At 41.4% G+C, this 11,225-nt stretch overlaps 1 long non-coding RNA gene across 4 annotated transcripts in view; it reads right to left on the reverse strand.

Moving 5' to 3' along the window:
• LOC129665613 (uncharacterized) overlaps window positions 1-10,989 on the reverse strand; it is a 49,347-nt gene extending 38,358 nt beyond the window's left edge. For 2 of the 4 annotated variants that reach the window (XR_008718398.1, XR_008718393.1), the window contains exon 1: window positions 6,254-6,467. This is a non-coding gene — a long non-coding RNA (uncharacterized LOC129665613). The other 2 variants (XR_008718399.1, XR_008718400.1) reach the window with 2 other exon arrangements.
• Window positions 10,990-11,225: the final 236 nt, after the last annotated feature.

Genomic DNA, 11,225 nt, shown 5'->3' on the forward strand with positions numbered 1-11,225 from the left:
AAACCAAACCAAACCAAACCAAACCAAACCAAACCAAACCAAACCAAACCAAACCAAACCAAACCAAACCAAACCTCCTAAAGGCTAGATGACTGAGATGAGGGTCAGACTGCTTACCAAACACTCTTAAGACTGAATTTGACTGCCAGCATTGTAAAATAACATTTGGGGAGAGAAGTACCAAGTAAATAATCAAAATGTCAAACATGTATGAACTCCCAACTAAGACCTTAATTTCATAGAAGTCTTTCCTTTGAGGCTTTGTTAGCCCTATCTATGAATGGGAGAGAAGCTTGACTCCTTGGCAAGCTTTCTGTGTCTGGCAGTTTATAAATCCCTATCCCTGACCAAAACAATCCAATACAACATATTATGGTATATGTATGCTGTCATGAGCATACAAAAGGCTGAGGCAAAAGAGCTGAAAGTTTAAGGCCATCCTTAGCAACCTCATCTCAAAGGAACCAAAAGAGAGGCCCTGAAAGGTAACAAACCTTCATCGAATTGCCATTAGATAGTATGCGATTCACAAAGCTCGGTTCTGGACTAAGCACTGCCATTCATAATTCAATCACCTTGCCAGTTTTGTAGTAAGGAAGACACAGCAGCTGCTGTTATTAAAAGGGACTAGTCTCCTACCTCCAAGACACATTGGTGGGATAACTGGGAGAAGGAATGTCACAGAAAAAGCCAAAGAACCCCAAGTATCCTTTTTAAGGAGGCATCCTATTGCTTGCATGTTTAGTTTCCAGCTGCTTAGCCTGAAAAGTAACCGCAAAATCTAGTAATTCAGCAATGACCCCCCAAGCCCAGGCTATTAACTTGTTATTAGATGATGCTGGCACCAGCTAAAACTGCTAGGTTTCCTATTTCTCCAGGAGCAATCCTCAACCTAAATCTCAGAAAGGCCAAGAAGCAGATTCCCAAGAAGCTTAAGCTGCATCATCCACCACCCACCCCATACATTCAGAGATCGGACAAGATTGGGTATGGTCAGCGTGGTATGGCTGTAGATTATGCATCAGCTTTCTAATCTACTAATGGCTAGGACCATAGGTGGGCAAAGTCTGGTGCCTAGCAGGGGGCTGGGGAAATAGCAGACACCTTGAAGAGTTTGAATCTTCTAAAGCTGCTAATTACAAGAGCAAGATCTGTGTAGCCACAAGCAGCCACTGCCACTCACTCTAAATTACTATAACATGTTTAATCGGAGAGCCAAGGGTGGGTGAAGGAATGTGGACATGATCTAATAGGGAAATAAATGTTAAGTATAAACTGTAATCAGTAAAATGCCTGCAATTGCCTAGTTGGGAATGCCTTTCTCTGAAAACAATAAGCTTATATTTCCATCACTCTCTTCTGCCATGCTCCAAGCCAGCTCTTTTCCAAACAAATTTCATCAGCTTCCAAGTACTGCAATCACTTCTATTATTACACTTCTGTCAAGGTCACCTCACTGAAGAAGAAGAAAAAGACTTTAAGTCATATACAAGAACTGAAAAAAAAAATAAATAAATAAAACAAATGCTGCTTCAAGGGTACAGATTTGTGAACCTGAGTCCACTGGAGTCCAGAGTCCTGAGTTAAGATACCTATTATCACACTAACAAAAGTAGCAAAACTTCATCTCAGTAGGAGTAGATACTGAAGATATGGGTCAGTGTTAAAGTACCATGCTGTAATTATACAAAGTCTTGTCAACCCCTTGTAAAGTAAGACCCACAGCTCTATTAAGGACAAAACCAAAGCCATCCAGAATTCCAAAAATATACACAAGGGACATATTTTTTTCTACCCACTTTCATGTATAAGTACAAATAGGAACTCTGATTCCGTAAAAATTACATCAGCTATATTTGCCATTATATAGTAGTCCTTTATTCATCTGAGACGTTTTCTTTGTTTTGAGACAGGGTTTTAGGTATAACTCAGCCTAGCCTGAAACTCTATGTATCAAAGATCACTCCACACTCCTGATTAGGCTGCCTCCACTTCCCAGATGCTAGGATTACAGGCACGGGCAACCACGCCAATTAACCTCTTTTTATTTATTTTGTTATAGAAATAATATCTCTTTCCGCAGTAAGAAATCACTCCACTCCACAAACTTTGAGATTAATAAAGGAAATGCTCTTTACTACTGCTTTTCCAGCTCTGGCTAATGCTCAGGAGCCGGCCTAAAGTAACAGATTTTACTAATTTATATATACCTTAGGCTTGTGCATTCAACATATGCTATAATCCTTAAACCTTAAGTCCTGGATACCAGGTTACACTTTAAGTAAGAGTCTCTACCGGAAATTCAATCTGGCCACTTCAGCAGATGGGAGATTTACACAGCAAAGAAAGTACTAGAATTATTATTAATATTGTTGTTATTTTGGTTTGGTTCAGGCTGTCCTGTAACTCAGAAATCTGTCTGCCTCTGCCTCCTGAGTTCTGGGCCTAAAGGCATGCACCACCACTGCCCGAAAAGCCAGAATTCTTTAGTACACCACTACTGTTCTTTTCAAACAGTTGTTGGGGGGGATCTTCCCATCTGGCAGAAGTCTGCTTTTTGCCCGAAGTGGGAAAGGGTGTTACTTTATGGCAAGTCTGAATTGAACATTGGCTGTAATCCTGCACTGGCCCCTTGTGCTGCTAGTTAGAGAGAGGCCTGTTCACTGGGAATGGGCCTAAGAGCTGGTTTTAAACCAGGACTGTCTCTTTTGTTACGGAAATGGACCTAATGGCTGGTCAATCCTGGTGAACAAACATTTACACCCTGGCTACAGAGATACTTCCCTCTAACAGTCCTGGTTAAGTAACTGCTCATCTTGGCGGAGTTTTAGGAGCAGACCTCCTTTAGCTAATTCTGCTTTGCAGGATCGAATGTGTCCTCAGCAAATCTGTTAGTCAATCCCTTCTAACATTAATTTTAATAGACTTCATACTCACGAACGGATTTCTCCATTATTTACTGCTATCAAAGTTGTAAATGTGCCCATCCTTACACCGTTTTATATATCCTTAAGTACATACTTGGGGATATATACCTAACAATGATTATAATAAACCTAAGAGAAATTAAAAGGTGAAAAAAAGGTGACTATGACGAGGTTTCTGCCCTTCCATTTAAATTAAGGTGACAAACACAGAGGGTAACCAGAATTCAAAATAAAACAAACAGCATTCTTGCTTGTGCTCTTTTGTCCTTCAGTTTTGTTTTTGTTTTTCAACACAGGGTTTCTCTGCATAGGCCCAGCCATTCTCCGTCTGTATACCTGACTGACCCTAAATTTAGAGACCCACATGCCTCTGTCTACCTGGGAGTAAAGGAGCTACCATCCCGACTTTGAAATTCTTTAATAGTGTTTCAAAGGTATGCTAATGTTTTTCAGTGTTTACTTTTGTTGTAGACTTGTTACCCAGCAGAAAATAAGTAGAAACCATTTGCCCTGGAGGCAGAGAAGGCATAAAGGCTGGATTCACACCTTTCTTTCCTACTATTTCAACAAACAAGGAGCGGAAGCCATTCTTTCAAAAGCAAAATGGTTGCTTATCAAGCTACTCTAATCCTTCCTGGGTTAATTTGCACTTATGGTTTCTGTTAGGTTGTGCATCTCAGTGTGGAAAATACAAGCAAGCATCAAAAGAAGATATTTTTCTGCACCCTGACAAATCAGATTAAAACAGAAATATTTTCAGCCGGCTGTGGAGAGAGTAGACCCTTAAAGGCCACTGGCCCCTTCCTCCCTCCATTCTAAAGCTGCCTGCCTGCCCCTATCTTTCCCGCAGATGAGATCCACGCTATGAGATCTCGGCCTTACTGCTAATAACCTCGCTACCAGGCATCAAGGTTTTGGGGCTTAGCTGTCCCATGCTATTTGGTTGATGAACCACTAGCTGCAAGGTCCATTTCCACTTCCCCTTTCTCATTCCTAGGAAAGGCTTCCTCATATTCTCTACTCTTAGGGAAACCTGGATTCTACACCTATATTTGTCCTACTCAAATGTCTTATGTCCAGTAACACTAAGAGCGATCCATACCAATTTAAAACAAAACTTGTTGCTGTCCTAGTCTAAAAGGAGATAAACAGGCAGCTTTAGAATGGAGGGAGGAAGGGGCCAGTGGCCTTTAAGGGTCTACTCTCTCCACAGCCGGCTGAAAATATTTCTGTTTTAATCTGATTTGTCAGGGTGCAGAAAAATATCTTCTTTTGATGCTTGCTTGTATTTTCCACACTGAGATGCACAACCTAACAGAAACCATAAGTGCAAATTAACCCAGGAAGGATTAGAGTAGCTTGATAAGCAACCATTTTGCTTTTGAAAGAATGGCTTCCGCTCCTTGTTTGTTGAAATAGTAGGAAAGAAAGGTGTGAATCCAGCCTTTATGCCTTCTCTGCCTCCAGGGCAAATGGTTTCTACTTATTTTCTGCTGGGTAACAAGTCTACAACAAAAGTAAACACTGAAAAACATTAGCATACCTTTGAAACACTATTAAAGAATTTCGAAGTCGGATGGTAGCTCCTTTACTCCCAGGTAGACAGAGGCATGTGGGTCTCTAAATTTAGGGTCAGTCAGGTATACAGACGGAGAATGGCTGGGCCTATGCAGAGAAACCCTGTGTTGAAAAACAAAAACAAAACTGAAGGACAAAAGAGCACAAGCAAGAATGCTGTTTGTTTTATTTTGAATTCTGGTTACCCTCTGTGTTTGTCACCTTAATTTAAATGGAAGGGCAGAAACCTCGTCATAGTCACCTTTTTTTCACCTTTTAATTTCTCTTAGGTTTATTATAATCATTGTTAGGTATATATCCCCAAGTATGTACTTAAGGATATATAAAACGGTGTAAGGATGGGCACATTTACAACTTTGATAGCAGTAAATAATGGAGAAATCCGTTCGTGAGTATGAAGTCTATTAAAATTAATGTTAGAAGGGATTGACTAACAGATTTGCTGAGGACACATTCGATCCTGCAAAGCAGAATTAGCTAAAGGAGGTCTGCTCCTAAAACTCCGCCAAGATGAGCAGTTACTTAACCAGGACTGTTAGAGGGAAGTATCTCTGTAGCCAGGGTGTAAATGTTTGTTCACCAGGATTGACCAGCCATTAGGTCCATTTCCGTAACAAAAGAGACAGTCCTGGTTTAAAACCAGCCCTTAGGCCCATTCCCAGTGAACAGGCCTCTCTCTAACTAGCAGCACAAGGGGCCAGTGCAGGAGGATCACAGCCAATGTTCAATCCAGACTTGCCATAAAACAAAAAATAAGATAAAATAAAATAACCAACTTTTGAAAAGCAATAAACAAGCTTCTTTCTATTTCCCTTTGTGTGTGTGTGTGGGGGGGGGGGGGGCTGCTCTGTATCTCGGGCTAGCTTCAAACACACTGTGATCCTCCTGCCTCAAATTTCAAGGGCTGTGATTATCTTTTGCTGCTTACTGAGTTTCTAAGATGATAAAAGGGATCCCTGGTAAATGAAGTAGGGGAATGTAAAGGCTTTACCAAAGCAGCTGGATACAAACATGTTAAGAAGTGAGCATGGCTGTGTTATAACAGAAAAATATTTCCAAAAATGGGGATTCCAGGGGCTTTATATTAAGCTCACCTGGCACCTTTAAGCCCAAAAATCTACAACCTGCTCTGTTAGGAATGAAAACATGAAAAATGAGTTTCGTTTGCTAGGTCTATAATCCTGATACTTTGGCAGGACGATCCCTACAAACTGTCGGCCAGTCTGCATTACGTAGGGAACAAGCAGACCAGCCTCAGCCACGTGAGCGATCGTTTCAAAAATAAATAAATACACCAATAAAGAAATAAAGACCAGAAGCAGTAACGCCAGCCGCAATCCCAGCATTTGGGGAAGTGGAGGCAGGAGGATCAAACATTCAATGATTATCTTCTATCCCCCGCCACCACCACACACACCCGGAACAGAAAAGTCTATTAAATGCAAAACAAATGAGCCACACACACGGAACGGAAATAAGTTAGACCACTACTTGACTAGTTGGCCTCCTTCCCACAAAGGCTGAGAACACCTGATTCACCGATGCATTAAAATCCAGAATGAAAAAATGTTAACATTTTTTTTTTTCCACTCCCTTCTTCAAATCTGAGCGAGAGCTAGGAGTCTCTTTAAGGAGAGATTACACTGTAAAAATGTCTACGCCCTACCATCTGGCACAGCAGCACGGGCTGCAAGGAGCAGCTCAGCTCGGGGATGGGGTGAGGGGTGAGCCCCAAGTCCTTGTCTTACCGCGGGACATCACTTCCGTTCCTTCCACTCCGGCTCAAAGCGCTACACGCGGGAAAAGCAGCTTCCTCCAGAGGGAGTTGAGGAGTGGCTAAGGAGACTACATTTCCCGAGAGACCGTGTCGGCAGCGACGTAGTGGCGAGATCACCCGGAAATGGATCCTGGCTGTTCCACTGGCGTGAGCTGGGGGCTACAAGACGGTCGAGTCCTAGGAATCTTTAGAGCAAACGGGGTTTGCTGGCAGAACAACTTTCCGGTTTTAAACCAGAATCAACCGAGAAGAGCCTTTAAGGAGGCAGAAAAAGCACGTGCTCATGTTCTTCTTGCCTATCCAGCAAGTTGGAAGTCAGCCCGTCTTCAGCAGCCCTAGCCGCATAACCCCAAAAAGGGGATTGGGGGAGGAACAATGCCAGACTTAAATCAAAGCACTACTTGCTGACTCTCAGGGATTCCATCTTTGGGGAAGGGGCTTTAAACTTAAAAGAATCCAAATAACAGGTAGTAACATCTGAAGTGTATTTCATGACCTATTTCATTTACCAAATGGTATATTTTAATGTAGGCAGGTTAGGAATAATGTACACACCCACAGTTTTGCAAGGCTGTTTAAAAAATGCTCCTAACCCAGAGGACCCAGCAGCAAAAGATGTAGTATCATCTAGACTTTTGCACAACTTTTAAAGCAGTGGCTCTCTGCTTTTAGTAATTTTATTATCATGGTTTACCTTATCAGTAGAGGTAGTTGTCAGGCTTAACTTCATGGATGGTGGGCTTTCTGCTTTGGGTTTTTTGTTGTTGAGGTAAAGGTACTTTTAATTGTATGACCTCCTTCCCTTCTTTATAGTGCTCTAGTTGTTCGTTTTCAAAACATATTACAGCCAGGCGGGGTGGCGCACGCCTGTAATCCCAGCAGTCACAGAGGCAGAGGCCAGCATGGCAAGAGTCCAGGGCAGCCAGCCAAGGCTACACAACCAAACCCTATCTCGACACCCCCCCCCAAAAAAAAAATAAAAAATAAAAACACATCACCAGTACTTTACAATATTCCCTTCTAGCCATGTCTAAGTATTTAGTATTGCAGATAAGCAAGTTTGGCTAAACTCAAGCCGGAACATTAAACACCCCCACTGCCTTCCTTTAAAAACAACAAAAATCTGGTGATGATTTTGTACAACTTGTCTGAAACAGCAAATTTTATATTGTAAAATTTTTTGTTATTTTGAAAAACAAGTTCATTATGTTCATTCAGATCGCTTTACAAAGACAAGGTGGAATTTTTCTGTGTCCCACATAGGGTTTTTTTGTTTTTTGGGGTTTTTTTTTTGGGGGGGGGGGTGTGTTGTTTTATGAGGCAAGATTTTACTATGTAGCCTACTCACAGCAATCCTGCCTCATTTCCCCGAGTGCTGGGATTGCAGGCATGTGCCACCATTCTTGGTCTCAACATCGTTTTTCTTTTAAGGAAGGGGTACACGTGGTCCAGGTAGGACTCAATTTAAGTATGGCACTGAGGAGAGTCTTGAATCCTATTCCTTCTGTTTACTTCCTGAATGATAGGGTTACAAACATGTTGACCATACCACATCTTATGACCGAACCCATGGCTTTGTTCATGCTAAGGAAGTACCAGTTGAGTTTCATTCCCACCCTTCCACACTATTTCAAAATAAGAGGGCCTAGGGTTTTTATTGTTGTTAGTGCATTTATTTGAATTTGTGAGTGTGTGCACCCGTGCACGTGGGTGCACGTAGAGATCAGAAGTTCAGGAGTTGGCTCTCTCATCCCACCAAATGGATCTGTGCTTGAACAAGTGGCCCGGCTTTAGCTACTTACTTATTAGCACCTTTAGCTCCTGAGCTAAAGTCCTAGGCTTGCTCTACCAAATATGTAACAACAATATATCATTGGTATTTACCCCGAGACCCAGGTTTGGGGACCCACTATCTATCTATATTATTTCATTATTTTAAAACATGAGCTAGGAATAGTGGCGTACATTCGTTACGAAGGAAGAAGGCATGGGGACTAGTACTTTTATATCATCCTCACCAACATTACCAGTTTTGATGCCAGCCTGGTATATGTTAAGATCCTATCTAAAAAACCCACATTTTTCAAAATACTTTTCCCGAATCATCCTTTTACATATTAAGTGAGAAAAACGGGGGAAAATTAAGTAGATAAATGACTAGGTGCAAATTATAAAATGAATTTTCTGGAAAGCAATTATGACTAATACTTCTTCAAACTTTTGACGAATAACTTTAATTCTGGAACTTGATAAAGAAATGGGGAAAAAAAAAAACAGGACAAGATGGCTCAGTAGGCAAAGGTGCCTGCCACACAAGCCTTGTGACCAACCTGAGTTCAGTTCCTGGACACCGCATAATGATAGAAGCCACAATGTTGACATTTGACCTCCACATTCATCCCGTGGCACAAATGCCTCCTACCCCAGTAATAATAATTTTTAAAAAATGAATAAAAACTAAAGACTTTCATTAAATAATTTACTTAAAGTGTATCAAATATGTACACATATGAAACCATTGACAAATGTGTAAATATACACATAATGATAAACCGAATATAATATAAAGCAGATCAACTGTATAGATGGATGCAAAGAAAAACTAGTGAACACTGTCTCTGGATGATATTAGCTTTTTTTCTCTCTTTCCACAGAGAAAGCTGCAGTATTTAATTTGTTTTGAATTATTTAATTCATATACGAACCAAAAATTCCAAAAGACAATGAGAAGTCAAATAATAACAAGAAGCAGTTATTTATTATACATGTTACAGAAATCTGAGTACTAGAACACTAACGGGCAATAAATAGTAGTGTTAAAATTTCAACAGATATTAAGATATGAAATACCACATGAATAAAAATAAAACAGAAATAAAGAAAGAATTGAACCTCATCGATTAAAAAGAAGAGACGCTGGCTTTTACACTTTATCTAAAAACATCATGCAGTATTTCTGAATAAAAATGGGGACAACTTTGTGGGGAAGAATTTGGCAAGTAATTAAACACGTGATTCAATGTTGATTTGACATAATTCCAAGTAACTGGATGTATTCTGATTAAAAACTTTAGTTTTATTTTTCTTTCGTGTACAGCTAACAAAAAACAATCTTTACTATTAGATGAATCAACCCAAGAAATTATCTTTTTTTTTTTTTTTAAATCTGTCTGCACCAAGTCTGGTTGCCTTAAAGCCTGTGCCAGATGACAAATCAAGCAAAGACAAGGGTGTGTCCAGCATGCTGCAGCTGACCATTTTATGCCCTGTATAGAACAAAAAAATACAGAAGACAACTGTAAACGAGGAGCCATCCCAAGAGTTTCCACATCAACAATTTCCTTTCTGTCTCCCTTTTGGGCAACCAAATACTTACTATGCACTGGGGTAAAAACAGTTAAGTCTCCTTTCTTACTGCTTTGGTGAAGGTAGAAACCTTAGAAAGGTAGAAACTAGAAAGTTTCAGACAAAAATTGAAATAACTCAGTTAACTGTGTTCCTTAGGTATAAGGGATAAGACATGTTTAAGAACAGAGGGATATGAAGCAATAAAACCTGGAGAAATACCCAGTCTCGGCCATTCAACTGGGCTATAAAACCTTAGACAACGGAATCTGTGTTCTTCAGAGTGCTCATCTATAATAAAATAAGTAATACTTTAGCTACTCCATAGGTTTGTGAAGATTACGAAAAAAGCTAAAGAATTATGCAAAACCCTTAGACTACTAATTTTGTGACCTGTACATAAAACTATTAATAAGCAAGCCCAGAGAATGAAACAAGAACAGCAAAAAAAAATCATTGGCAGGATTAATAGAAAAGTTATCTCCTTTCAGAATTCTTTACCTTTTCCTACATCTGAATGCTAAATTACTCGCTTTAAGCAATTACCTATAGATTTCTTTTCGCTAGCAATCCTCAGTTCAGGAACAGTTCAGGAACCAAAAACCAAACAAGCAACCTCCAACCTCCCAGCTTTACCTCAGACCAAACCATGCAGAAAGTTCTACAGAAGCGAGAGACACGCAAGTCCGGTTACTTTCCTCTCCCGACCGCCTTTACTTTTCAGTGTCCCTGCGTGTTAGTAAGAGTTTCCGAAGGCCGTTTGCTCAGATCTTGGTTTCAATCAATGTAATGAGCATTTAGCAACACAGCCAAATCCCAAGGGTTTTCGGCAGACAGTACAGTGGTAGGGTACTTCCCTACGTTCTGCTAGTCTGCTGGCAAGAGAGTCCGTGAAGAACTGAGAACGGCCAGGATCACGCAGGAGTCTTTCGCCTAGGCTCCGCCAGAACGTGGCTATAGGCGGAAGATGCTGCGGCAGCACCCTTGTACAGCCTCGCTGTTGGCCTCCCCATCACCAGACTAACCGGGGAGGGAAGACGGATTCTGGAACGATTTTCAGTGCGATGGCCGCAGTCTCCACTCTCACTGATCCCTTCAACAACTAGCACGGTAGACTTGCGTCTCTACGGGTCCCCCTCGCCCCAAGTGAAGATTTAGGAGAAGGAAAACTTACCGAAGCCCTCGCTGTTTAGAAATCGTAATTACCAGAACCTGGCGCGCCTCCCGCCCTCCCAGCCAAGCCATTGGCAACACGCAGGCGCACTTCTCGATCCCTAGGGTTGAATCCAAACGATCAGGCGTGCTCCCAACGGCGCCTGGGCATTTTGATACCCGAGCAGAAGCCTTTGCTTGCAGTGAGCATGCGTTTTCACTTCGCCTCTCAACCCCACCCTCACGCAAGGGGCCACGATCTCTCCTGCTAGTAGAGCCCTTCCCCTAAGGTCAGGCTTTCTCACAAGTACTTGAGTGCCACCACTTGGTGATATGTTTCTTCATTTACGACCTTAAAGTCCACTCAAAGCGCACCGCTCATTCCCTTCCCCGGTGTGTGTGTGTGTGTGTGTGTGTGTGTGTGTGTGTGTGTGTGTGTGTGTGTG

Source organism: Psammomys obesus, unplaced genomic scaffold (genome assembly GCF_907164565.1).
Source record: "Psammomys obesus unplaced genomic scaffold, mPsaObe1.curated_primary_1811, whole genome shotgun sequence".
NCBI lineage: Eukaryota > Metazoa > Chordata > Mammalia > Rodentia > Muridae > Psammomys > Psammomys obesus.